Raw genomic sequence first — 24120 nt, 5'->3', positions numbered from 1 at the left:
ACAAACAAAAAGCATAAACAAGTAAATCAGCATTTGAATCCCAATAGAGTACACACACACACACACACACATACACACACACACACTACAAATAAAGGCTGCATACTGTTTACAAAAGCAACACTGGTTTTCACGTGTTGATTTTGCTCTCTTAGCTTTGCTGAATTTATTTCCTAGTTCCAAGTGACAGCACAGGCCCTCCAGACTGGCATGGCCACCACCGCAGCATGGCTCTCAGACTCCAACATGGCCCCAGGTGGCAGCTCAGCTCCTGGCATCAGCATGGCCCTTGAAGGTCTCACGAGCTATACTACAGATGGCAACACAGACCCTGGCTGTGGCAGGGTCATGGACTCAAACATGGCTCTTGGCAGCAGCCATGGTCTGACCATACTGTGGCTCCAGGTGATAGCCCTGGCCACTCAAATCAGCCTAGGACACCAGTATGACACCAATATGACCACAGGCTGCAGCCTACAGCCCAGGCATCTATGTGGCCCTTGGTGGCAACATGGGCCTGGGACAGTTCCCAAATGCTGAAGAGCCCAAGAGATCAAACTCCCACTTTATGACAACAGCAGAAAGCTGGTGTCAAATGGGAAAAGAGCAACAGAAATAGAAATCGGTAAGTCAGTCTTACTCGTAGGTGAGGGTGGATAGGAACCTCTAGAATAGTCAATTACCTTATACAAAGAAGAGATGTTTTCTCTCCCTTCAGTGTATTTAACACAGCATCATAGTAAACATCAAAATGTATACTATTTTCAGTTTGCTAAAATTTGACACTTGCAATAAAAGAGTCAGCAAATCCTGAGACATGAATAACATCAGGAGACTGGCTAAGCCTATGGTATCCAAGAACACTGTGTGTGTGTGTACAGGTGTGTGCATGCTGTGTGTATGTACAGGTGTGTGCATGCTGTGTGTATGTACAGGTGTGTGCACGCTGTGTGTGTGTACAGGTGTGTGCATGCTGTGTGTGTGCAGGTGTGTGCATGCGGTGTGTGTGTACAGGTGTGTGCATGCTGTGCGTATGTACAGGTGTGTGCATGCTGTGTGTGTGTACAGGTGTGTGTGCATGCTGTGTATATATACGGTGTGTGCATGCTGTGTGTGTGTACAGGTGTGTGCATGCTGTGTGTGTGTACAGGTGTGTGCATGCTGTGTGTGTGTACAGGTGTGTGCATGCTGTGTGTGTACGTACAGGTGTATGCATGCTGTGTGTGTACGTACAGGTGTGTGCATGCTGTGTGTATGTACAGGTGTGTGCATGCTGTGTGTGTACATACAAGTGTGTGCACACTGTGTGTGTGTACAGGTGTGTGCATGCATATTTTCACACAGGCTGAAGGAGGGTATTGGGCATCCTGCGCTATCACTGTCTGCCTGGCTCCCTTGAGATGGGGTCCATCTCACTGAACCCAGAGCTGGGCTGGTTGGCAGGCTCATTCACCATCCTGTTTCCACCTCCTGCAGCACAGCACAGGAGTTACGTTTTACCGTTGAGTCAGAAGATTCGAACCTAGATTCTCCTGCTTGTGCAGCAACAGCACTCACCCACTGCTCCACTTCCCCAGCGGCCCCATAACATTCTATAACAGGAATGAGAGGCATTCTGGTTCAGGTCAGAAGCGGAACAGGGCATCATATAATATCCTGGTAGGAAGGCAGGGAAAAGCATGGTGTAACATGAGCAACAGTGGCATTCCCGAGACTGAGGAGCATACGTGAAGGTGGGCCCGTGAGATGACAGTGGAGCCGATACAGCCATGGTAAAGTCAGCATCAAACTACCCCTCTTGTGTGTATGCATGTGTGTATGTGTATATACGTATATGTGTGTCTGTGTGTGTGTCTGTGTGTAAACATCTGTGTGCGTATGTATATATGTATATATAGGTCTATATGTGTATATGTGTCAATGCGTGTATCTGCATGTATATGTCTCTGTGTATGTATGTGTGTATGTCTATATGTGTGTACATGCATGTATGTATCTGTATGTGTATATGTGTGTATGTCTGTGTCTGTGTGTGTTGATGCTAATTCCAAATCCCTGACTGTGCCTCCAACCAGGAGCACAAACATACAGCTGTGTACAGGGCAAAGCACTTGTTAATGTTGTCAGGCAATGATTGTTTGCTTCTTCTTCTTCTTCTTCTTCTTGTTGTTTATATTCTTTTTTTTTTTTTAAGACAGGGTCTCATGTAGTCCAGGCTAGTCTCAAACTTGCTATGCAGCCAAAAAGAACATTGAACTCCCGCTCCTTCTGTCCTCACTTCCCGAGTGCTGGGATTACAGGTGTGCATCACACATGCCTGGTTTATACGGGGGTGGGACCAGACCATCGGGGCTTTGTGCATGCTAAGCAGGCTTTCTAGCAACCGCTCCACGTTCCCAGCAGCTGGCTGATGCCTTTGCTCTCCTCTCAGCCTTGGTTTTACTGGTCTCCCCCTAAAGGCAGAACTTCCTGCAAACTGGGCCTCAGCAGCTGGCAGCAGCGTTAACACTCGGGGCTTCTGCAGCTCTTGACTGCACTGAGAGGTGACATCCAGTGCCTGCCCCAGCCCTCCGTGTTGTGAAAGCACCCTGAAGTTGGTACAGAGAGGATACTGTCTCAGAACACACCCCCGTTGTTCAGCCGTTCTTGACTGTATTGTTGAGAACAGAGCTGCGTCCACAAACCTGGCAAACATCACTGAATGAGTTAGAGGAAAATCTTAACAAATAGGAAGTCAAGTCATTTTATTCTCAGCCTTAATGTCACATCCAAGGACTGACAATCAGGCACTCAGCTAGCTTCCCTATGGACACTGAGAAATAAACATGGGTATCCTGTTTTAAAAGATTGGACTTCTAAGCCGTTACTTGCAGGGTTTGTTACTAGAGAAGTTTCTCTCTCTGTGTAGAGCACCCGAGACCACGAGAATGAGACGTAGCTTTTCCTTCTGAGCGTGAAGCCGGCTCTAGGCGCTGCTTTTCTGTGACGTCTCCTGCCGCTGGTGATCGTTCTTCTCTCCCTCTAGGAGAGTGAGAGGAAAGGAACGCAGTCTGAGCGAACAGAAAAACAAGTTCATCATGACATGCCTTGTTCATCACGGAGCATTCATTTGCCCACCTAATTGCTAACACTCCTGAAGCTTTTGGGGTGCTGACACCTCAACTTTTCATGTTATTCCTCTCTTCAGAGAGGTTCCCAAATGTAGCTCTTTCTACTCAGATTTAAGCAAAGCTGTCTTGTGAGACTCTTCAAGGAAACTTCCTGACAAACAGGCTACATTCAGATTAGAGATCACTTTTTTCCTTTGTCCCGCCCCTTCATCCTGTCTGCGAAAGATGTCTAGGTACCCATTGGCCTTCAGGCAATCACGACCTCCAAAGCCACAGGTGAACAGTGGGCAAGAGGCCCTGTCTGGGACTTGTCCTGCCTGAGTTGCTAGGTCTGACCAGCACCTGTGGATTTGGTCACAGAAGGGCAATTTGTTTTACGCACTCTTATGAGGATTTGGGAACATGCAGCCAATCACAGTCTGAAATGGCCATAGCTACCATTGTATGAAAACAGGACCCATAGAACCACAGTCTTAAACCAGCTTCATAGCAGTAAGAGGGTGCACATAAGGTAATGACAACTGGATGTCACAACCATGAGGAAAGAATGGGTAAGTGAGTTCTAATTGTCTATCCATTTGAGAAAAGACATTTAGTTATTTACTTCAAGTAAATGGGACAGACGATTCTTAGCAGGGTTCATTTCCAGTAAGAGGTTATATGTCCGTGCTTCAAGCTTTCCATTCAGATCAGAGTGGGATACTCACTTTCCCAAACATGGAAGAGTGAGAGCAGGAGGAAAACATATAAAAGAGAGTGGGATGGAGGGGAAAAAACCAAACTCTCAGACTCCAGTGGAGGGGTGTGATAAGGGGAGATGGGGCTGGTGGGTGGCGCTGACCCAACAGCCAGGGCTGTGAGCCCAGATCCTGGGAGAGAGCTGGGGATCCTGCCCACTGCTGAGTGTGACTCACCCCACGCAGTTTTCTCTGTGACTCCAGGGACTAGTAATTCCACAGCCGGCTCCAGTAGGATCACATCTCCTCCCAAGGTATCAAGGGAGATGGAGAAAGTTGCTGCTGTCCAGGGCTCGATTGAGGAATTCTCGGAACTGTGGCAGCGCTTGAGCCAAAATACAGCGGTCTGTTTGAAGTTATGAAGCAAAACTTCTCACATGGATACAGTGTCTTCCTCACCCACCGTTCTCATAACCTCTCATTGCCTGACCACTTCCTCAAGTGTCTTGACGGCTTTCTGCAGGGAAAACGCTCCCACAACCAGCAGGATGCAGGACGGCTTTCCCAGAGCCCAACAAATCCCAAAGCATGGGTTTTTGCAATACAGGAATAAACAAACCTTTCTCATTGGCAAGGGTGTACTGACTGTATAATTGCTATTTTGATGAATAAAGACTTGGGTCTCACTACAGTGATTTAAAGCTCACGGTCTGAAAGGCAGCTCCTTTTGCATCCAGTTAAAATTTAACACCATCTTTTCTGCTTTCAATGTCTTTTTGAAATGGTTACTCTGGTTAGGGCTTTCAGTGTTTTGAGAATAGAGACGGTGATTGGACAGCTTTGTCTTGCTCCCATATCAGAAGAAACGCTTTTAACTTTCCATAATTGAGTAGGGTCTTGCCTATCTGCTTGTCTTCTGCAGACTTTATTATGTTAAAGTACTTCTCTTCCATACTTTTTTTTTAATATTTATTTATTATGTATACAATATTCTGTCTGTGTGCATGTCTGCAGGCCAGAAGAGGGCACCAGACCTCTTTACAGATGGTTGTGAGCCACCATGTGGTTGCTGGGAATTGAACTCAGGACCTTTGGAAGAGCAGGCAATGCTCTTAACCACTGAGCCATCTCTCCAGCCCCTTCTCTTCCATACTTAATCGCTCAAGAAGTTTTATCCCAAAAGTGTGTTTATCTTGGCAAATGTGTTTTCTGCTTCTGATGAGAGAGGAACACGGAGTGTGCTCTTCATTCTCTTAATCTTGCAGAGAACTTTGGTGCTTTGCAGCAATTGAACTGTCCTTGCGTTCCAGAGACATGCGGCATTTAATCGTGAACAATGGTTCTTCCAAAGCGCCGCTGAACTCTGCCTTGCTAGTACTGGGTTAGGGATTTTTGCACTATTGGGGACATTAGCTTGCAGTATTTTTGTTTTACTTGTTTTTGTTTTGTCCGTCTTCCCCACCATGGTATCATTTTCTGGTTTTGCTATGAGGGTAATGCTATCCTTGGCAAAGAAATGTCTCAGCGTTGCTACCACTGAAGATGGGACCAAGCAAAGTGTCTAGGCTCTCCAGTATACCACTATGGAAGTCTTGCCCCCAGCAATCTGTTTTCTCCCAAGCTAGTCTTTTTTTTTTTTTTTTTTGATGTGCATGAAGCTTGGGAAGTAGTAACAGGAATGGAGCAACCTTGCTTTTACTTAAGACAATTTTCTCTCTCATGTAGAAGGCCCCATCTCGCTCCATACTCTAGAATGTGATTCTTTGTTCTTCTCAGACATGGCTGCCCAAAGGGTAGGCCACAGACTTTCTTGATTTCCAGGAGCATCCACACATTCGTACCTCACCTCGCCACCCCTTTTCAAGTCTGTTTGAATGTCATTTTCACTATTCCTTTCCTTTGCTACTTGATATACAATCGCAGTTCTTATTTTAAATGCTTATTGTTTTGCTTGTTTATTCCTACTAGAATATACACTTCAACGGATAGGAAGGGTTCTTTGTCCGTTTTGTTTACTGTTGTGCACAGGCTGCCTAAAACTGATTCCGGAGCATGAGTGATGGGTGTACTAACTGTAAGCATACCTTGAAGGGAAACATTCGTGTGCTGGGTGGACATGCCAGTCACCAAAAGCATTTGCTTTACAGGTCTGAGGACCTGAGTTCAATTCCCAGAGGCCATGTAAGAGAAACTGTGTGTTATAGCAGGCACTGTGACCCCAGCACTTGGCAAACAGAGGCAGGCAGATCCCCTTGGCTCACCAACTGGCCAATTTAGCTGTTTGATGCGTTTCAGGTTGTTTAGAGAACTTGTCTCAAAAAGAAAAGAAAAAACAAGACCAAGATGGACAGCACCTGAGGAATGACACTCAACGTTGCCCTCTGACCTCTATACAAGCATGCATACATGTGCTTACACACACACATATGCACCCCCATGTGGATGTGCATACCCGTACTCACACACGCACACATGCACACAAAGAAACACTGAGGTCCTTTACAGAATGTGGTGCCTAGGATTCAACTACTGGGCAAAGCTGGGGCTGGTGCTTTATCAAAATTCTAAGCAGTCAGGGCTGGAGAGGAGGCTCAGCAGGTATGATCACTCAGGGCTCTACAAACCTGACTTTGGTTCTTAGTACCCATCTGGGGCAGCTCACAACTATCTGTAGCTCCAACTCCGCACCAGGGGATTGAGCATCCTCTTCTGGATTTTATGGGCACTGCACTATGTGACATATACTCTCGCACAAACACACAAACAAAAAAGAAATATATCTTTTCAAAAACCCAAGTGGTCACAAGATATCACTTCCCAGTGAGTCTTGGCATTGTTGGGGAATACAAGAAAAGGGTGCCGTTCTTTGTCGATATAACATATTTCTTCCATGCTTGGCAGCTTCATCGTTGGTTTTATTGCGTTTTGGGAGACTGGTAATACCAGTTTCTTCTGTTTTCCAGTTGATATCTCACTATGGAAGGAAGGCCATCTCTCCACGGAGACTCTGTGTGACCAGACCTCCAGGCCTTTTCTCCTGTCACTTCCAGGAGAGACCCTGTGATCTCAGAAAGGCTGGGACAGGTTGGGGCGGGACTGGCTTTGTTCTACTGTCTTAGATGCAAAATGTGAAAACTGTCCTCAGTGCAGGGAGGACAGAGTGATCCTCTTGTGTCCCCTTCACTGGCACATGGTCATTACAGCCCCTACTTCCTGTCTACCTTATGTTATGGCTTCTGGAAAATGGGATCTTCAATCTCTCGGTGGTCCCTAAGGTCAGCGCTGATGCTTCCCAATCTCTCGGTGGTCCCTAAGGTCAGCGCTGATGCAAACAGATCATCTCACTTTCCACTTGTTCAACTCAACACGAGGCTTGGGGTAGGGTGGGGGCAGAAGACAGACCAGATGCAAGGTCTGTGTAACTTCCTAAAAGTCTGAAATAAACATTGACTCAGAAGCCACACAACAGCGAGGAAAAGTACTGTGCTCAGCTCCCACCATCTCAGGGTGGTAACAACCGGTATGACGGAGAACAGGATCACATCCGGGAAAATGGCACTGGTACAAGGTCACAGGCCAGCTTTGTATGCCCATATTCCCCCCCAAAATATTATCTATCTATCTATCTATCTATCTATCTATCTATCTATCTATCATCTCTCTATCTATCTCTTTCCCTTCCTCTCTCCATTTCTCTTTCTTTCCTTTTCTTCCTCCAATTTCCATTTTTTAAAATTCCTTAACAGGGTCTCATTTATCCCAGTTTGGCCTTGTATTCACTAGCAGAGGATGAGCCCCTGCCTCCACCTCCCAAGTACTGGGATTACAGGTGTGTACCACCAAGCCTGGTTTGTGTGGTTCTTGGGTAGAGCCACCGGCTTTGTGCGTGCTAGCCAAAGGCTCTACCAACTGAGCCACATCCCCCAGCACCTAGAGGAAAAAAGTGAAGGAAAATAAAAAGAGCAAATTCTGAAATCCTGTTTCAGTTTATCTTTTAATTTTTTTAAACGTCCGTAATTTATGTTAGTAATGGGAGAGCTGCCATGTTTGTATACGTTTGTTAGTTCCCTGTTGCCACCACAGCAAATTCCTGCACGCACGAAGGATGAAGCCAAGGGACTGAGCCAGGTGTAGCCGCTGTGCTGTAATCAAGACTTGGGAGAGGCAGCGGCAAGAGCAAGAGTTCCAGGTCAGTCTGGGCTATGAAGTTGGTGAAGTTAGACTCTATCTAAAAACAAAGCACACACAAACAAACCCTTTCAACCAAACAAAACAAAACAACAAAAAAGGAAGGAAGGAAGAAAGGAAGGAAGGAAGGAAGGAAGGAAGGAAGGAAGGAAGGAAGGAAGGAAGGAAGGAAGGAAGGAAGGAAGGAAGGAAAGGGAAGGGAAGAGGTGAAAAGAGCACAGTGGCTCTGTTTTCGTAGGTTCTTCCTTTTGCACAGAATTCCTTAGCTTCTGGACACACCCCGACTCCACCTGATGCATTTGTGTGACAACACTTGTGATAGCTTTAAGTCCCACCCAGATAGCTCAGGATTACCATCTCCTCACAGTAAGCCCCCTCCCCTCACTGCAGCCACAAAAGCCCCTTTCTGTGTAAGTAACATTTACTGGATGACTGGGGAGGCTGACACTCAGCTTGCCCTGCAGGCAGCATCAAGGTGACCGAGGGGCGGCTCTGTCCTTCCCGCAGCTATAGCTTTGCCGCTATAGTGGTCTCACCTCAGCCTGAACAGCAGGTTGTTGGCTTCATTAGACTGTACTCATCGTGACACTTCAAAATCCAGAAGTGGGTAAGACTTTCCACACTTGGACTTCAACTTTTCTGCCACGGTTTCCTCATTTTCAGGGGGCCACTTTGATAGTGAGAACCTGAAACAGCTGGTGGGGGGGATCTGAGGCAGCACTGACCGCCTGAGGAGCCAGAGAAGAAGGTGGTGGAGGGTCCGTTGGGCTGCTCTCCTCCGTCCACAGGTGAGTGTCATCGCAGATCAACTCCAAGTCTGAGACAGGCAATTGCTTCCTACTGAGAAATGTCCTCGTGAGATGACATCTGCCAAGGCCTCGATATTGGGTAACAATGAGAGCAGCGAGAGCAAGACAAAGATTGCTTTTGTAGCCAGCTCATTCTGCCGTGCAACACAATGACCTCATTACTGACCTCACCCCTGGGGGAGCCCAGCCTTGCTCTAACTTGCTTCTCTGCAAACAACGTGACCGTTGCTTGAAGACAGTTTGCTTGTGCTGTGTGGGGCTCTGTCAGCATAGCCGTTCCTGCCTGTGATCTTGTGTCTCTGAAGAATTCCCAAACTGATCTTTTTCATTTTCCAATCTGACTTTCTAATTCATGATTTAAAAACAAAGCAAAAAAAAAAAAAAAACCTCTGTGTCCTCAGATATTAAGTGTCTTTATTTTTTCATGCTGCAAGTGTGTAACTTTCTTTTATATTGTGTCAATTGAGCTCACTAGTAACTCCAGCTTACCTACAACTGACTAGGTAGACCTCACAGAAATCCTCCTGCCTCTGCCTCTTGAGTGCTGAATTAAAGGCATGTGCTCCCATGCCTGGCCCCGGGTTGACATTTTCTTAATAATTAAAATATTATAGAATCACAGCTATATGGCTGAAATGCTAAAATAAATTGGAACTTCAAAAATGAGTATGTGGGGCACAGTAGTGCACCCCTTTAATCCCAGCTCTTGGGGGACAGAGGCAGACAGATCTCTGTGAGTTTGAGCCCAGCTTGGTCTACACAGGGAGTTCCTGGCCAGCCAGGGCTACATGAAGAGACCCCATCTCAAAACAAACAAAACCACCGAGGAGTCCAGACTAAGCGAGAGAAAAATAAAACCCCCAAGTCTAAAATGAGTATGTGTATGTTAATATTTAAAAAAAAAGTTTCAGGATTCTAAATTCATTAATTTCCCTAGAAGTCAATTAGAAATGACCCAAAGAATGAGTAATAGCTGAGAAAAAGCAATAGCTGACTTTCTTTTCTGCTGTTTTCACTGAAAAGTACCCAGATATGTTAAACAGGACGACTGCCAAACAATACATTTCTGCTTAGACACCATCACTTCAGCGTCTAGGTTCTTAGGATTTTTAAAGAAAAGGTGATAAAGGTCTGCAGATGCGGTGCAGTTTGTCCAGCACTGCCTCACCTGCAAGCAGCCCTGGGCTCCATTCCCAGCACCCAAATAAACGGAATATGGAAGCTTGTATTTCCCAACACATGAATGTAGAGGCAGGAAGATCAGAACAAAAGGTCAACCTTGACTACAAGGCCAGCCTGAGCTTCTTTGAGACTCTGCCTCAAAACAAAGGACAGCTACAAAACGGTAGCAAGACTTTCTGGGATCCAATCAAAGGTCCTGGCCTGGAGTGTCCACGTCTGACGTTGTAGGGAACCAGGCTGTGAGTAAAGAGGAAGATTCTTGTTTCCATGCAAAGCATACTGACCGCCCCCAGGCAACCTCATGCCCATTGTTTGCCTTCCCATCCCAGCTGTCCCCAGACCTGCACTGCTGACCACATGGGCCTGCACCTATGGACAGGATCGCAGAGGCAAGTGGCCAAGTCCTTCCAGACACAGTCCTGGGTTAAAGCCATTGCTGCCCCCACAACCTGTCCTTTCTCAATGCCTTCTTAGCAAGTCACCAGTCCACAAGGGGCTGTCCTCATTAGCATAGCACTCCCCCAGAAAGGGAACAAGAACACCAAAAAAGAGTACATCCAAAAGACAGAAAATAAGAAGCACCATTTCTCCGTGAACTGCAGGAAATCAAATCACGTTGACCTAAGAACTCAGAAGACACAAAGCATGTCAAAGAAGAGGCTGAAAGATGTGGAAAGTTAGCAGGAGGGCTGGGCAGGCAGCTGACTGGGTAGAGTGACTGTCCACCATATGTTAAGCTCCCTGGGCTTGATCCCCCGCACCAAATAGAATAGGCACGGTGATTCACACTTGTAATCTCAACACACAGCAGGTGCAGAAAAATCAGAAGTTCAAGGTCATGCTTAGCCTTACTGAGTTCAAGGCTAGCCTAAACTACTTGAGACCCTGTCTTAGTTAGGGCTTCTGTTTAACATCAGTACTTTGCTGCATAGCCCTGACCAAAAGCATCTTGGGCAGGAAAGGATTTATTTCATCTTAGAGCCTGTAGTCCATCATCCAGGGAAATCAGAGCAGGAACTCAAGGCAGGAACCTGGAGGCAGGAGCTGATTCAGCGGCCATAGAGGAGTGTTATTTATTGGCTTGCTCCTCCTGACTTACTCAGCTTTTTTGTTTGTTTGTTTGTTTGTTTGTTTGTTTTATACAACCCAGGACCACCAGTCCAGGAGTTACTTCAATCCCTAAGGAAGAAAATGCCCCATGGACTTGCTTACAAGATAATTTTATCAATGCATTTTCTCCATTGTGGTTTCTTCTCAGATAACTATAGCTTGTGTCAAGCAACTTCAAAAAGTGCTTTGAGGATAAAAGCACACCGATTTCTCATAATGGAGTCTTTCACCCTTGAACTTACTGTAGGGATGAGCCTAACAAACAGCCTGTTATTGTCAATACTCCCCAAAGATGAAAGGGTCAGACACTTAAAGCTCACACAAGTAGTGATAGTGACTAACTTCTTCCATCAGCCTGGGATCCATTTGGCCAGTGCTGTTTTTATTTTTATTTTTTTCCTCGGGACTATTTCTGTTGCCTTTCTCTCTCTCTCTCTCTCTCTCTCTCTCTCTCTCTCTCTCTCTCTCTCTCTCTCTCTCTCTCTCTCTCTCCCCCATGAAATTTGAATAAGTTAGAAAAGTTTCTTTTACCCAATACGAACCTCACAGGGTTGTTGAAAGTGTGGCAGGATCTTTCTCAGCTCTGTGGTGCTCTTGTGGGCTTAGGGTGCCAGACACTCACGGTCACCGAAGGCTGACTTGGGACAGTGACTCTCCAGTTTGCCATCTGATGCCAATGATGAGTAAAGACGTGGGCAGTCCTGGGAGTAAGCAAAGGAGAAGCAAGCTTTATTCAGCAGAACTACAGAAAGGTGAGAAATTAAAGGAAGTGAGAGAAACTCCCTAGAGGAGGAATTCCCAAGCCAGAGAAAGTGTTGAGTTTCCTTGTTGAGGGGTTTGGAGGGCTACGGCAGCCACTGGACCACAGTTGAGGCCATTGCTGTGAGACTGGTTAATTCCCTAGGTGTATTGAAGATTGACACGCTTGGCACGACCGCCCTGGCCCACCTGAGGACGATCACACATTGTTGATGGGTTGCCCACCCAGCTTTGATACCCATGACCCTGGCTGGTTAGTTATGGACCCTGACTATCTGCCAGCTGGTTCCTGGTTCCCACTCGCTAATGTTAGGCCTTCCCACTTGGAAAAAAGAACTCACTATGGGCCCTCTTCCCTTCCTGCTCACAGAGAGCTGGATCAAAAACATCAAAACATCTGTATGCTTGGTGAAATATGTAAATGGTACAAAACTTTTCAAGTTTTTTTTTGTTTGTTTGTTTGTCTTTTTGAGACAGGGTTTCTCTGTAGTTTTGGAACTAGCTCTTGTAGACCAGGCAGGCCTCGAACTCACAGAAATCCCCCTGCCTCTGCCTCCTGAGTGCTGGGATTAAAGGCATGTGCCACCATTGCCCTGCAAGACTTTAATAATTTTTTAAATGTGTTGAATATGGTTTTATGTTTTGCCTGCAGGTACATCTGCTCACCACATGTGTGTCTGGTGCCAGCAGAAGCCAGAAGAGGCAACAGGTCCCCTGGAACCAGAGTTACAGACAGTTGCGAACTACCATGAGGGTGCTGGGAACTGAACTCTAAAAGAGCAGTCGGTGCTCTTAGCAGCTGAGCCAGCTCTCTGGCCCCAGGTTTCTCATTGTCAGCTCTGATAACAGCTGAGCCGGAGAAAGACGGTGCAGAAAATGATGAAATGACTTCATTTTCTTGCTCCTAGAACTGAAATCTGAGATACATATCATCAAGCCCAGGAATGTTACTTAATTAGAAAAGATTTAATTACATTTATCTATTTATGTATGTTTGTGTATTCGTGTATGCCACAGCAGACTTGCAGAGATTAGAGGGCAGCTTGTGGGAGCTGGTTCTCTCCTTCTACCGTGAAATTTAGCACACTCATTAAAAGTAAAATAAACCATTAGCAAGCAAGTTTATTCCAGGGTGGTTTGAAAATTTCTACAACAATTCATCATAGCACTTCTAAAATTATAAAAAAATTATAAAATATACAAACACCGAGAGAGATTATGCAGGAACTTAAGCACTAGTTTAATAAATAATTAAGTATATGAATTAATGTATTCCTAGTATCAGTTATTTCTCAGAAAGAGAGGGCCTGGGCCCGCAGGGCAAGTCAGCACATAAAGGTCCTTGCCAACAAGACTAGTGACCTAAGAGTGGGCCCCAGGACCATACTGGGTGGGAGAAGAGAACGGACTTCTGCAAATTGTCCTCTGCATTCTACATGTGTCATAGTGTGCAAACACATGTGTGTGCACGCACACGCACACACACACACACACTATAACTAACAAATAAAATAAAACAAAATAAAGGCAGGTTCTCACTCTTTCCTACATTGGCCTGGAACTCATGGTGATTCCCCTGTCTCAGTCTTCTGAGTGTTGGGATTACAGGCAGGTGCCTTGCTACCGTGCCTGAGTTTTGAAACCCTGATTTTTTTCTTAATGAAAGGAACATGTTAGTCCAGTAACTAATGTGAAAATGCCCTTAATAAAGAATATTTATCAAAGACAGACAGAATTTGTGGTTTGGAGCATGGTCTACTCTTTTTTTTTATATTTATTTATTTATTATGTATACAATATTCTATCTGTGTGTATGTCTGCAGGCCGGAAGAGGGCACCAGACCTCATTACAGATGGTTGTGAGCCACCATGTGGTTGCTGGGAATTGAACTCAGGACCTTTGGAAGAGCAGGCAGTGCTCTTAACCACTGAGCCATCTCTACAGCTCCAATGGTCTACTTTTAAAGAGGATTTGGTTTCAGTTCCCGACACCCACATGGTGACTCACAACTCTTTGTAACTCCAGTCTCAGGGGATCTGAGGCCCTCCTACGGGCTCTGTAGGCACTGTGTACACATGGCGTACACACATATATGTCCACAAACACACATGCACATGAAATAAAAATGAATAAATGTTTTTAAAGATTAATAAAAGACAAAGCACCTCTCCCTTATTTTAAGGACATTTTCAAGGACCACATTACTGAATACATATTAACCTACTCTTCCTCAGATTTAGTCAGTAACAGGTTTCAATAGAAACCATCCCTCCATCTCAAAAAAAAGCTCTGCAGAGTGGGGACCTGGTGTACGGTCCTCAGACGTGATTTCCAGGTGGCTCCGGAGAGACGCCGACCTAAGCTCTGTGCTCTTTCACCAAGCTGGATTTTACAGTGTGCCTTACTCTCCAAGAGTAAAGATTTGTGAAGTCATTTTCAACCCCAGAGCTCATAGTATCCCTGCATACTCTCCCTCCGTGTTCCTCAGCGGTTTTACTTCCTGAAGATGACTTTATAATCAACAGACATACGTGGAGCATGATCTGGGGATTTGAAACTTCTTACGAAGGTCCTGGGCCCATAATTTACACCTGAGTACAGGGCTTCAGGTTCCCGTTTATGGGTGGTGCATGGGTATCATCTGGTCTTAGGGACTATGTGACAGCAAGCCATCTTCACAAGCCTCTGAGTTTGTATGTAAGATGGATATGCCAGAAATGTTGTGTTTTTCTTAAATGGGATTGTGCCAACTTATTCTGTGATCAGTCCATGACAGCTTCTTAAGCAGCTGCGTTTGGGAATAGACAGGAATGGTGCAGAACCCCTCCCAGGGCTGGATTTTACGGATGTTTTTAAAATACCATAGCTCAAATCTGTATACTTAAAAGTTTAAGTTTTCTTTACTTTCTTAAATCTCTTTATCTTCCCCACCATGTGTGTGTGTGTGTGTGTGTGCTGTGTTGGCGCATGTGTGTGTGTTTGTGTATGTGTTTATGTATGTGTGTGAGTATGTATATGTGAGTACATGTGTATGTGTGTGAGGGTGTGTGTGCAATGCTCATGTTTGTTTGTGCAGGAGCATCAGGCACCATCTAGTCTCTCCACCCACTTCTTTTTTTTTTTTTTTTTGCCCTAAGGCTGGGTCTCTCAATGGTCTGGAGCTCACCAAACAGTCCAGGCTGGCAGACCAGGGAGACCCTGGAACCCACCAGTCTCCATCTCCCCAGCACCAAGATTACAAAACATACTGCCAACCCATCAAAATAAAATGATGCAGAGTTTTTAAGAGACTTATTTTTATTTGACATGCATGGGTCCCATGTGCATACAGAACCTGAGGAGGCTAGAAAACAGTCTCTGAGCCCCTGGAACTGGAGCTATGGATGAATGGTAGCTGCCAGCTGAGCGCTTTGACTCAGGTACTCTGTAAGAGCAGCCAGTGCTGTTAACCACGGAGCCACCTCCTGTCTCCTTTTCGCTTGGTTTTTATGTTGCTGGAATAAGCACATTATCTAACACTGAGCTTCATCCCCTGCCCCAAGAGGACAGTCTTTCTCCAGTTAATGTCTGTAACTCTCCATCATGTCCCAGCTGTGTCTGGTGGGAGCCTCTCTTATTAAACACTTTTGTTCTCTTGTTCAGCTGCAAGCTTGCCCTCTAATCCAGCAGCCTGTTTCCAGCTCACCTGTGTTGGTCTCCCGTGGGTGCACACTTAAGTTGTTCAAATTCATAAAATGCTATGCTTGGTACCAAGCATAACTCTTGGACACCAATTAATTTACAGTATAGTATCTCAAAAGAAAAATTTTAAAAAGATTGTGTGATTAAAAGATAGGCAAGGACCTTGCCACACAAACATGAAGACTTGATTTCAGTCTCTACCATCTGTGTGAGAGCAGGGCATGGGAGTATGTGTCTATAATCCTGGTGCTGGAAAGGCAGAAACAGGTGGATCTCTGGGGCTTTGCTGGTCAGTGAGAAATTCTGTCTTAAAACATAGGTGTGACCAGACAGTGGTGGTGCATGTTTTTAATCCCAGAACTTGGGAGGCAGAGGCAGGAGGATCTCTGAGTTTGAGGCCAGTCTGGTCACAGAGTGAGTTTTCTAGGCCAGCCAGGGTTACACAGAGAAACCCTGTGTCAGAAAACAAAACAAAACAAAACAAAAACCCCATAGGTGTGAAGTGATTAAAGTAGACATTAACCACTGGATTCCCCGTGTACACACAGCCGCAGACAGGAGGCATCAGTGTTTTACAGTCGGTCCTCAGGGTCAGTTTTTCTTTCCAAACCAACACTCGGTACTTTTGCAATTCCATTTTCATAATTGCTTTAATTCCCCTCCTCTTAAGTAGTTTCATTCTTTGCGAATCTTTGTCAGATGTGATTATATTTCAGGGATTTTTTTAAATCCCAACTCTCACTTATTTATTATGAAATAATATGCACTCAGTTATTTGATGTTATTTTTTTAGAAAACAAAACTCATCAGAGCAAATGTGGCTTGACTTCACAGAACACATGCAAAGCAGGTGGGCCACTCTGACTTCTTGTTGCATTTGAGCATGGTCACAGAGTGACACCAATTTCAGATAATTAGGCTTTGAAACCCGTTCCCAAAGACAGATTGTAAAACCACTTTTGAGCAATTATAGCATCGCTTGAATAAATTTACGGTTTTCTATATCAACGTCTTGAAAGACAACCTGGTTCAAAGTGCACCAACACTGCTGTTGAGCTGTTTACTCCCCTGTCTTTAGAATGGGTCTAGAGTTTGTGTGCTCATGACAGGTACAAATACAGAAGTCTAGCATAAGAATAAAACCATACAAAATAGTACATTTAATTTTTTCCTCCAACTTGGTGTGTGTGGTTTTGCACAGATATGGAGGTGTGTTTGAATATGGGACATTGATGCTGAAACTCATCCTTGATTGATCTGCTATCCTATTCATTGAGCAAGACTTCCCAATCAGACCCTTAGCTCACTGGTACAGCTAGTCTGACTATCAGGCTGCCTCTGGGGAGTCCCTGTCTCTACTGGCCTAGGCTGGAATGATGGGCAGACTGTCACACTTACTCAGCATTACCTGGACTCCTAAAGGTCTCAACATGGGCTCTCACACTTAGAAAGCACGCACTTGATGGATAAAGCACCTTCCCAGTCCTCTATTCCATTTGGAAGGAATAACTTTTGTTCATGGTGACTGAAAATAAACTCACTTGTTAAAATGTTTCACCTGGTCGTTGTATTCAAAGCAAAGAGGAAATAGTTGGAGAAATACGCTTTAAGCTGTATAGGTGCTTAGGTGATGAGAGACGGTGCCAGAGGCAAATGCCTGTAATCCCAGCACTTGAGAAGTGGAGGCAGGAAGATTTAAGTCCAAGGTCACCCTTGAGTACTTAGCAAGTGGGTGACCAGGCTGTGCTACACAAGCCCGTGTCTCAGAGAGTGGATGACAAATGTTTGGTTATTATTGTCCTCCCATTTTAATTGTCCTTCAGGAATACTTTTTTTATTGGGTAAACATGGCTTTAATGTATTAGCCTTGTAATATCCATGTGTGTGCTACAGAAAAGCTTTCCACAAACCGCAGTACCTGTTTCAAATAAAGTCAAAAATACCTCCTAATTATTGACCTTTGAGACGTCAAACTTAACAAAAGTAGAAAAAGCAAGTTCCTTCCAAGTTCCAAGAATATGGTTTTCCATTATGAAAAGTATGTTTACCACATTTTAGTCAATAAGAACATTGCCTCTTCTTTGGGGGATAAAATGGACCTTTCTGACCTCCACAGTAGAGAATTTGAAACGTTCTGTGTGTCCAGTTTTTTTAAAGCCCCATAAAGTGAAATCCAAAACTGTAACTGAACGCAGTTTGGAGGCAGATGACTAATTTTCTCAACTATTTTTGGATTTTTCCCTTCATCCTTTGCAGCTTCCAGAGAAAATTTCCCTGTTAAGTCTTCAGCTCCCTCAAACCCCCTTCTCCCCTGAGTGATAGGAAGTTGAAAGGTTACTAATGAAAAGAGTAAAAAAATGTCCCCACCCGACCCCCACCCCCACCCCCGGGTGCTGCCTCCTATTCACTGGTAAGGAATGTGGCTAGGCTCAGGCAACCAAGGTTAGTCAAAAGGAATGTGCATAAGCCAGCCTCTGCATGACATCAGAGCATCGTCCCCCAAAACTCATGGAGACTTTCTGAAACAGCCAGCTCACCACTCCCAGGTTCTCTCTGTGTTTACACGCTCTGCAGGACCACACTGAAAGGGCCAGGGAGCAACATGAAGGGGATGGCAATGCATAGCTTACCATACACTGAAGCTGAGAAATACAGCCACAGAGAAAAACTGTCTGGGTCAGCCCCCGAAACCTTGGTAGGACTCGCTCCCTCGGCCCATTCATTTGAGCAAATGTTAGTGGACCCTGAAGGCTGAGCAAGACATCCTGAGACCAAAATGTGGTTGTGTCTCAATCTCTTGAACTCTTACAGTATCATGTCTGCCTGCTAGCAATCCTGCTTCCCACCATGATGGTCATGGACTCTGGATCCTCGGAAACTGTAAGTCCCCAAGCAAACTCTTTTTTCTATAAGTTGCCTTGGGCATGAATCTTATCACAACAATAGAAAAGTGATTAAGACAGTGTACATTCCTTGTGTCCCCCTTCCTGATTTATTAGAAGTTCTCCTAGTCCCTGCCTCAGGCATCACCATTCCAGGAGACCTTGGCTGAGTTAAAGGAACGTGAGTGCCCTGTCGTGCCCTGTTGATTACTACTGTGTCATTGTTGCAATGTGGGGGTGGAACCCAGGACCCTGCTCTTGCTAAGCTCTTCTACTGGGGTCTACCTCCAAGTCCATGTTATTAGCATTATTTTCCTATATTCCATTTTTGTCTGAATCATGTGCTAGAAAGATTTATCCAGGGCTGGCAAGAAGGCTAAGTGGATAAAGGTGCTTGCCGCCAAGCCCGATGATCCGAGTTCAATCCTCAGGACCCACTTGATGGAAGGTGAGAATAGACTCCTACAAATTGTCTTCTGACCTCTATTGCACACGCCCCACAACAATATGCACAAATAAATACATAAGCATACATTTTTAAAAAGAAAGTTTCGCCCCGAATCCCCTCAGTCCCTAAAAGTTTCAGTGTGGATTTCCTAAAATATAAGATTTTTAAAAACATAATGCAAGTATTAAAATCAGAAAGTTAATATTGATATAAAGTTGTCTAATTTTCAGACCCTCCTTAAATGTCAACAAATACATTTCACCACAGAAGAAAAAAAAAGCTTCCATTCTTGATTGAGGTCTTATGTCGTAGGTAGTTTTGTGTCCTTAGGAAGGACAGGTTCCTTGGCTTTCATGAGATGAGGACGTTAAGGCTCTTTGCTTTGTTATGTCCCTTGGTATGGATTAAAGCAAGAACCAGGGCACCGTCTTTGGCAATGGGCAGGGAATGCTTGATTGTGTGGTTTTCAACGGATGTGAGAGTCAGCAGCTTAGGGCTGATGAGCAGCAGGAACAGCGGCCCTTGCTCATCCTAGGCTCTGCTTTTGGTGGTGGAAGTTTCCAGCGCTCAACAGTGATCCAAATAGTGGAAAATACCAGAGAAAAAGCTCCATACAAGGCTCAGGGCTGCTGAGATGAACAGAGTCAGGTCCTCTCTGTAACCCGGAATCAAGCCCCCTTTGCCAGGTGTGGAAGTGTGGTTTCGCAGAGAGAGAGAGAGCTGTGGGAATCCTGGTAAAGGGCTGTTAGAAGTCACTGGAATTAACTTCTCGTTCGTGCATCTGCAACAAGTTCAGAGTGGAAACTTTCTCAAATGCATTGTCACTTTGAATTGAATGTGTGCTTGGCTCTGGTTGACAAAGGCTTTTCTTTGGGGACACCCCAAGGGAGCAGGATAATCCCATTTCACCTTGACAGGTGCAGAGCCATGAGGATGCCTTGGTAAAAAGCTACGCTCTGCCTTCAAAATCACATGTTCTAGAACAATGGCTCTCAGTCGCTGCTCATGGTTCGACTGATGACTTCTGGCTGTCACATTGCCATGGCCATGAAGTCTACTTTCTCTCTGTCTTCTGAAACAGGCTTCTTCAGAGTCTTCAGTTCCCATGTATTTACCATGCAACACTGAAGCTTGCAGCTGCTAGGCCTTACAATGTCATGAAGGACAAACAACAAGCTGTCAGGCTTTGTCGTATACCTAAATTTCATTCCCACAGGGCAATGACAAAAGCTCTAGGCTAACTTGTTCATCTACCCAGAAGATGGCTTTAACCTACAGAGGGACAGGTGAGTCCCCTTTGGATCTTTGGACCTCCAGTCTTTTGGGGATGGCTCCCTTTGCTGTCCTATTTCATCAGAAAGCCTTGGAATGGGGCTCCAGTCTGGATTCCTGTGGCTTTGGTCAAAGATTTTCACAGGGCCAGGCTGCATTCTTCAGGCAGCTCTTCTTTGTGGGTGGAAAAGGCTCACCCAGGAGAGTTTTTTCTTGGCCTTTGCAGCCCTTTCCCACCCAGAGAGGACACAAAATCGAATATGTGCAAAGAAAACAGATGCACTGTCTATACACCAATAACTCTGCTATATTAATAGATGAGACCAGCCAACTGACTTCCTTAGGGACTTGGGGTCTGTCCTTCTGAGCTATTTGTGCTTTGCCCTTTCCCTGGGCTTCTTGCTGGACCAGCTGGGTAGCTTGCACATAAGGTCATGGAGCTCTGATGACCCTGTAGGGGTGGGCTTGCCCCAGCAAGTGCCCTGTCCACTGAGCTTGGGAGTGTGGAACACATGCTCTAGAGACAAACCCACGTCCCAACCTCTCAGATGGGACAGCAGAAGTTTAGTGAAGGCCATGCTAGTTGCTTTCCTTACTGCTGCCATGCAGCGAAGTACCCGATGAAGGAACTTCATTTGTCTTTGGAGTCCTTCAGTGTCTGTCAGATGCTGTGTGTGTGTGTCTGTGTGTGTGTGTGTGTAGTGTGTCTGATGTGGGATTCCCCTCTGTATACTGTGAATATGCTTTATTATCACTGGTTAATAAAGAAGCTAATTTGACAAATGGCTTAGCAGAGTAAAGCCAAGCAGGAAGTCCGAACAGATATATATATATATATATATATATATATATATATATATATATATAGAGAGAGAGAGAGAGAGAGAGAGAGAGGAGAGTAGGTAGAGTCAGTGAGATGGCATGTAGCTGCCAAAGAAGACAGATGCTGGAACCTTACCAGTAGGCCATAGCCTCAAGGTGATACATGGATTAATAGAAATGGGTTAAATTCAGATGCAAGAATTAGTTAATAAGAAGCCTAAGGCATCATCCAAACAGGGTTGTAATTAACAAGGAACAAACCTGGAATGTTCTGGAGCAAATTGAGTGTTGCTTTTGTGCTGAAAACAGTTTATAGGGCCATAGAAAAGGGGTTGTCCCAGCACGACTGGTGACAAGGCCCGCCAGTTGTAAGGTTTTTAGGGTATTGATGCTTCCTTCTGTTTTTTGCTGATTTCTTGATAACAGGCACACTTAGACGCCCCCTGTCAATCTCCCTGCATCTACTAGCAGCTGGCATCATTCCATTTTGCTTGGATAATTCAGTCCCATTGCCTCCCATGGCAATAGCTGCTCCTGGCAAAAGAAATCATCATTTACTCAAAACATTTGCACAGTTCTGCTCAGTTAGAGAGCAAACGCAGGCTGATCATCTTCGCACAACGACAAGTCAAATCAAGAAAATCTCTAAACCATGAAATGAAATTTAATTAAATATTGCAAAGACAAACATTTTACCAGGAATAAATATTCCAAAAGAATGGCTGGAGGATACACAAAGCCCTGTTTTACTCCTAGGAAGTGTCCGTGGAAACTTTGAAAATGTCAATGTTTCCCCGAATGAGACACGTTGTCATTGCCCAGCCGTCACATCAGGCGGGATAGCGGTTCTGAGGTGCTGTAAATGAGTCCTCTTGGATGTTGAGGGCTGAATGTCCTCCAAAATGGTAGGACATGAGCAGGCTGCCAGGATAGGTAGGAGTAGCTTGCTGCAATCAAGTCTTTCACTCCTGTGTTGTGCACAGCGAGCCCATCTCCTACATAATTCATGTACATCAGAGTGATACGGTCCTCTGAAAAACACCTCACTAACTCTGATGCTCCACGGAGACAAACACTGCCCCCTCTTCCGAGGCTCTGCTGTCAATCTCTCTCCTCAGCTCCAATGCAGGGTACAGGCTCTCCAGACCCAGGAGACCTCAAAGAGCGTTCTGGGGACTCTAACCCCAATAGCAAGGAGGTGTTCAGAGATGCCAATATCTCTTGACACTATGGACACTGGAGAAGGACTATGACTGGTAGGCCAAGCTGAAAAAGAAAGCTTTTATTGTCTCAGGAGGTTGAATGTTTAGGAGATATCTAACAAGGATGGTGAAGGGTTTCAGACCCAGAGCAGTGAACTAGAGGATGTTGTTCACATTCTGGGACTCCCCAATTTTTTTAAACATTGTTATCATTCAGATACAAGCATATATATATATATATATATTATGTAATACATAATCCACTCATTTTGTGTGCCACTCAAATGCTTTTTTAACCTGTTGACAGGGCTGTGCAAAACCAGGACCAAACTTGAAACTCATAAAGACATTTTCATCTTTTTCTTCAAGTAAAACCCCACAGCCATCAGCAGTCAGTGTCCATAAGCCTCCTATGCAGCCCCTTCCCTAAGCAGCCCCTAAAATACTTCCTGCCTGTATAAACAGGTGTGCCTTGGGCATCTTCTAGACACAGCATCACCCAGCATGCAGGCTGTGGCTACTAGGACAGAGCTGGCTCTCAATAGCTCAACAGTTAAGACCCTTGCTGCTTTTCCAGAGGACCTGAGTTCAGATTCCACCACACCACCTAAGTCAGGCCGCTCACAATCACCTCTAGCTCTAGCTTTGATGTATCCGATGTCCTCTTCTAGCCTTCTAGGGCACACACACATGCAGAGAGAGAGGGGGTATTTAAGATTCATTGTGTCTTAGCATGTTTTTGATACAGAGGAAGAAACATTAGCACGTTTTTGTAATCACAGAAAGAACTGCTCTAAATAGAAACCTGCTACTTAGCTTCAGAGACAATCTTCTTGGGGGCGGGATTATAAAACCACCCTAGGATGGCCATGTAGACAAGATAAGACAGCGCCTGCCCTGCACAGACTGCTGCCCTTCACAGGCTATAGAACCTCCTTATGCAAGAACTAGAAGCTTCAGGAGTGTTTACAAGGGCTTTTCCTTTTCTCTCCAAGTGCTGCTGAATGTCTCGTTAAGAAGGGTGAGCCTCTTAACATCCTGGTACTTCCTTCCTCACGGCTGAGAACACTCCATTCACAAGGATACCACATTTTCCTACCCACTTGCCAGCTGATGAACAGGACAGTGCTTTTCTACTTTTAATTCTTACAGAGTTGCTATAACAATCCCGGCACACTTTTCTGTATATATAATCTTCAGTTCTCTTGGAGCACTCCGAATCTTAAACTGCACAGCACAGCAACTCACACTCCAGGCTTATACCCATCCCAGCCTCATTTCTGTTGCTGTGATAAAATGTCACGACCAAAAGCAACGTTTAGGAAAGGAAACATTTATTTGGCTTGAAATTCCAGGCTACACTCCATCATTACAGGGAAGCGAAGGCAAGAACTTACAACACCATACACATACAAGTTGTGTAAACACATGAACATGTGCACACACAGATAAATGAACAGATGTTGCTTGTTAAACTGCCGTGACTCTTTATTGACTAAACACGTAAAGGCTTGTTATGAACTCTGTATTCTACTCCACTGACCTGTGTGTTCACCTTGTGCCAGCTGATGTCTTGACTGTGGTATATCTGCAGTATTTTTCAGTGGACAGGTGTGAATCCTCCAACTTTGCTCTGTTTAAAAATTCCTCAGGCCCTTCCATTTCCATGTGGTGTAGGAAGTCCTTTTGTCTATGTGTTGCTTTTATTGGTTAATGAACGAAGCTGTCTAGGCCAGTGACTTAGCAGAACAGAGCAAGGTGGGAATTCCAAGCAGATTAGAGGAGGAAAGAAGGCAGAGTCAGGGAGATGCCATGTAGCCACCGCTGAAGGAAATAGACACCCGGGAACTCCACTGGTAAACCACAAGCCCCGTGGTAAAATATAAAATAACAGAAATGGGATCACTTAAGATGTAAGAGCTAGCTAGAAATATGCATAAGCTAATAGGCTGAGCAGTGTTTAATTAATATAGCTTC

The 24120-nt window shown here is 45.0% G+C and overlaps 1 non-coding gene across 1 annotated transcript; it reads left to right on the top strand.

Moving 5' to 3' along the window:
* The first annotated feature begins 2843 nt into the window (after window positions 1-2843).
* LOC130886284 (small nucleolar RNA U3) lies at window positions 2844-3059 on the top strand. The gene has a single exon (XR_009058259.1). It is a non-coding gene; the product is annotated as a small nucleolar RNA U3 (small nucleolar RNA).
* The last annotated feature ends 21061 nt before the right edge of the window (window positions 3060-24120 follow it).

Source organism: Chionomys nivalis, chromosome 13 (genome assembly GCF_950005125.1).
Source record: "Chionomys nivalis chromosome 13, mChiNiv1.1, whole genome shotgun sequence".
NCBI classification, from domain to species: Eukaryota; Metazoa; Chordata; class Mammalia; order Rodentia; family Cricetidae; genus Chionomys; species Chionomys nivalis.
Note: the sequence above shows the minus strand (reverse complement) of the source record. Positions and strands in the feature narration are given on the sequence as shown.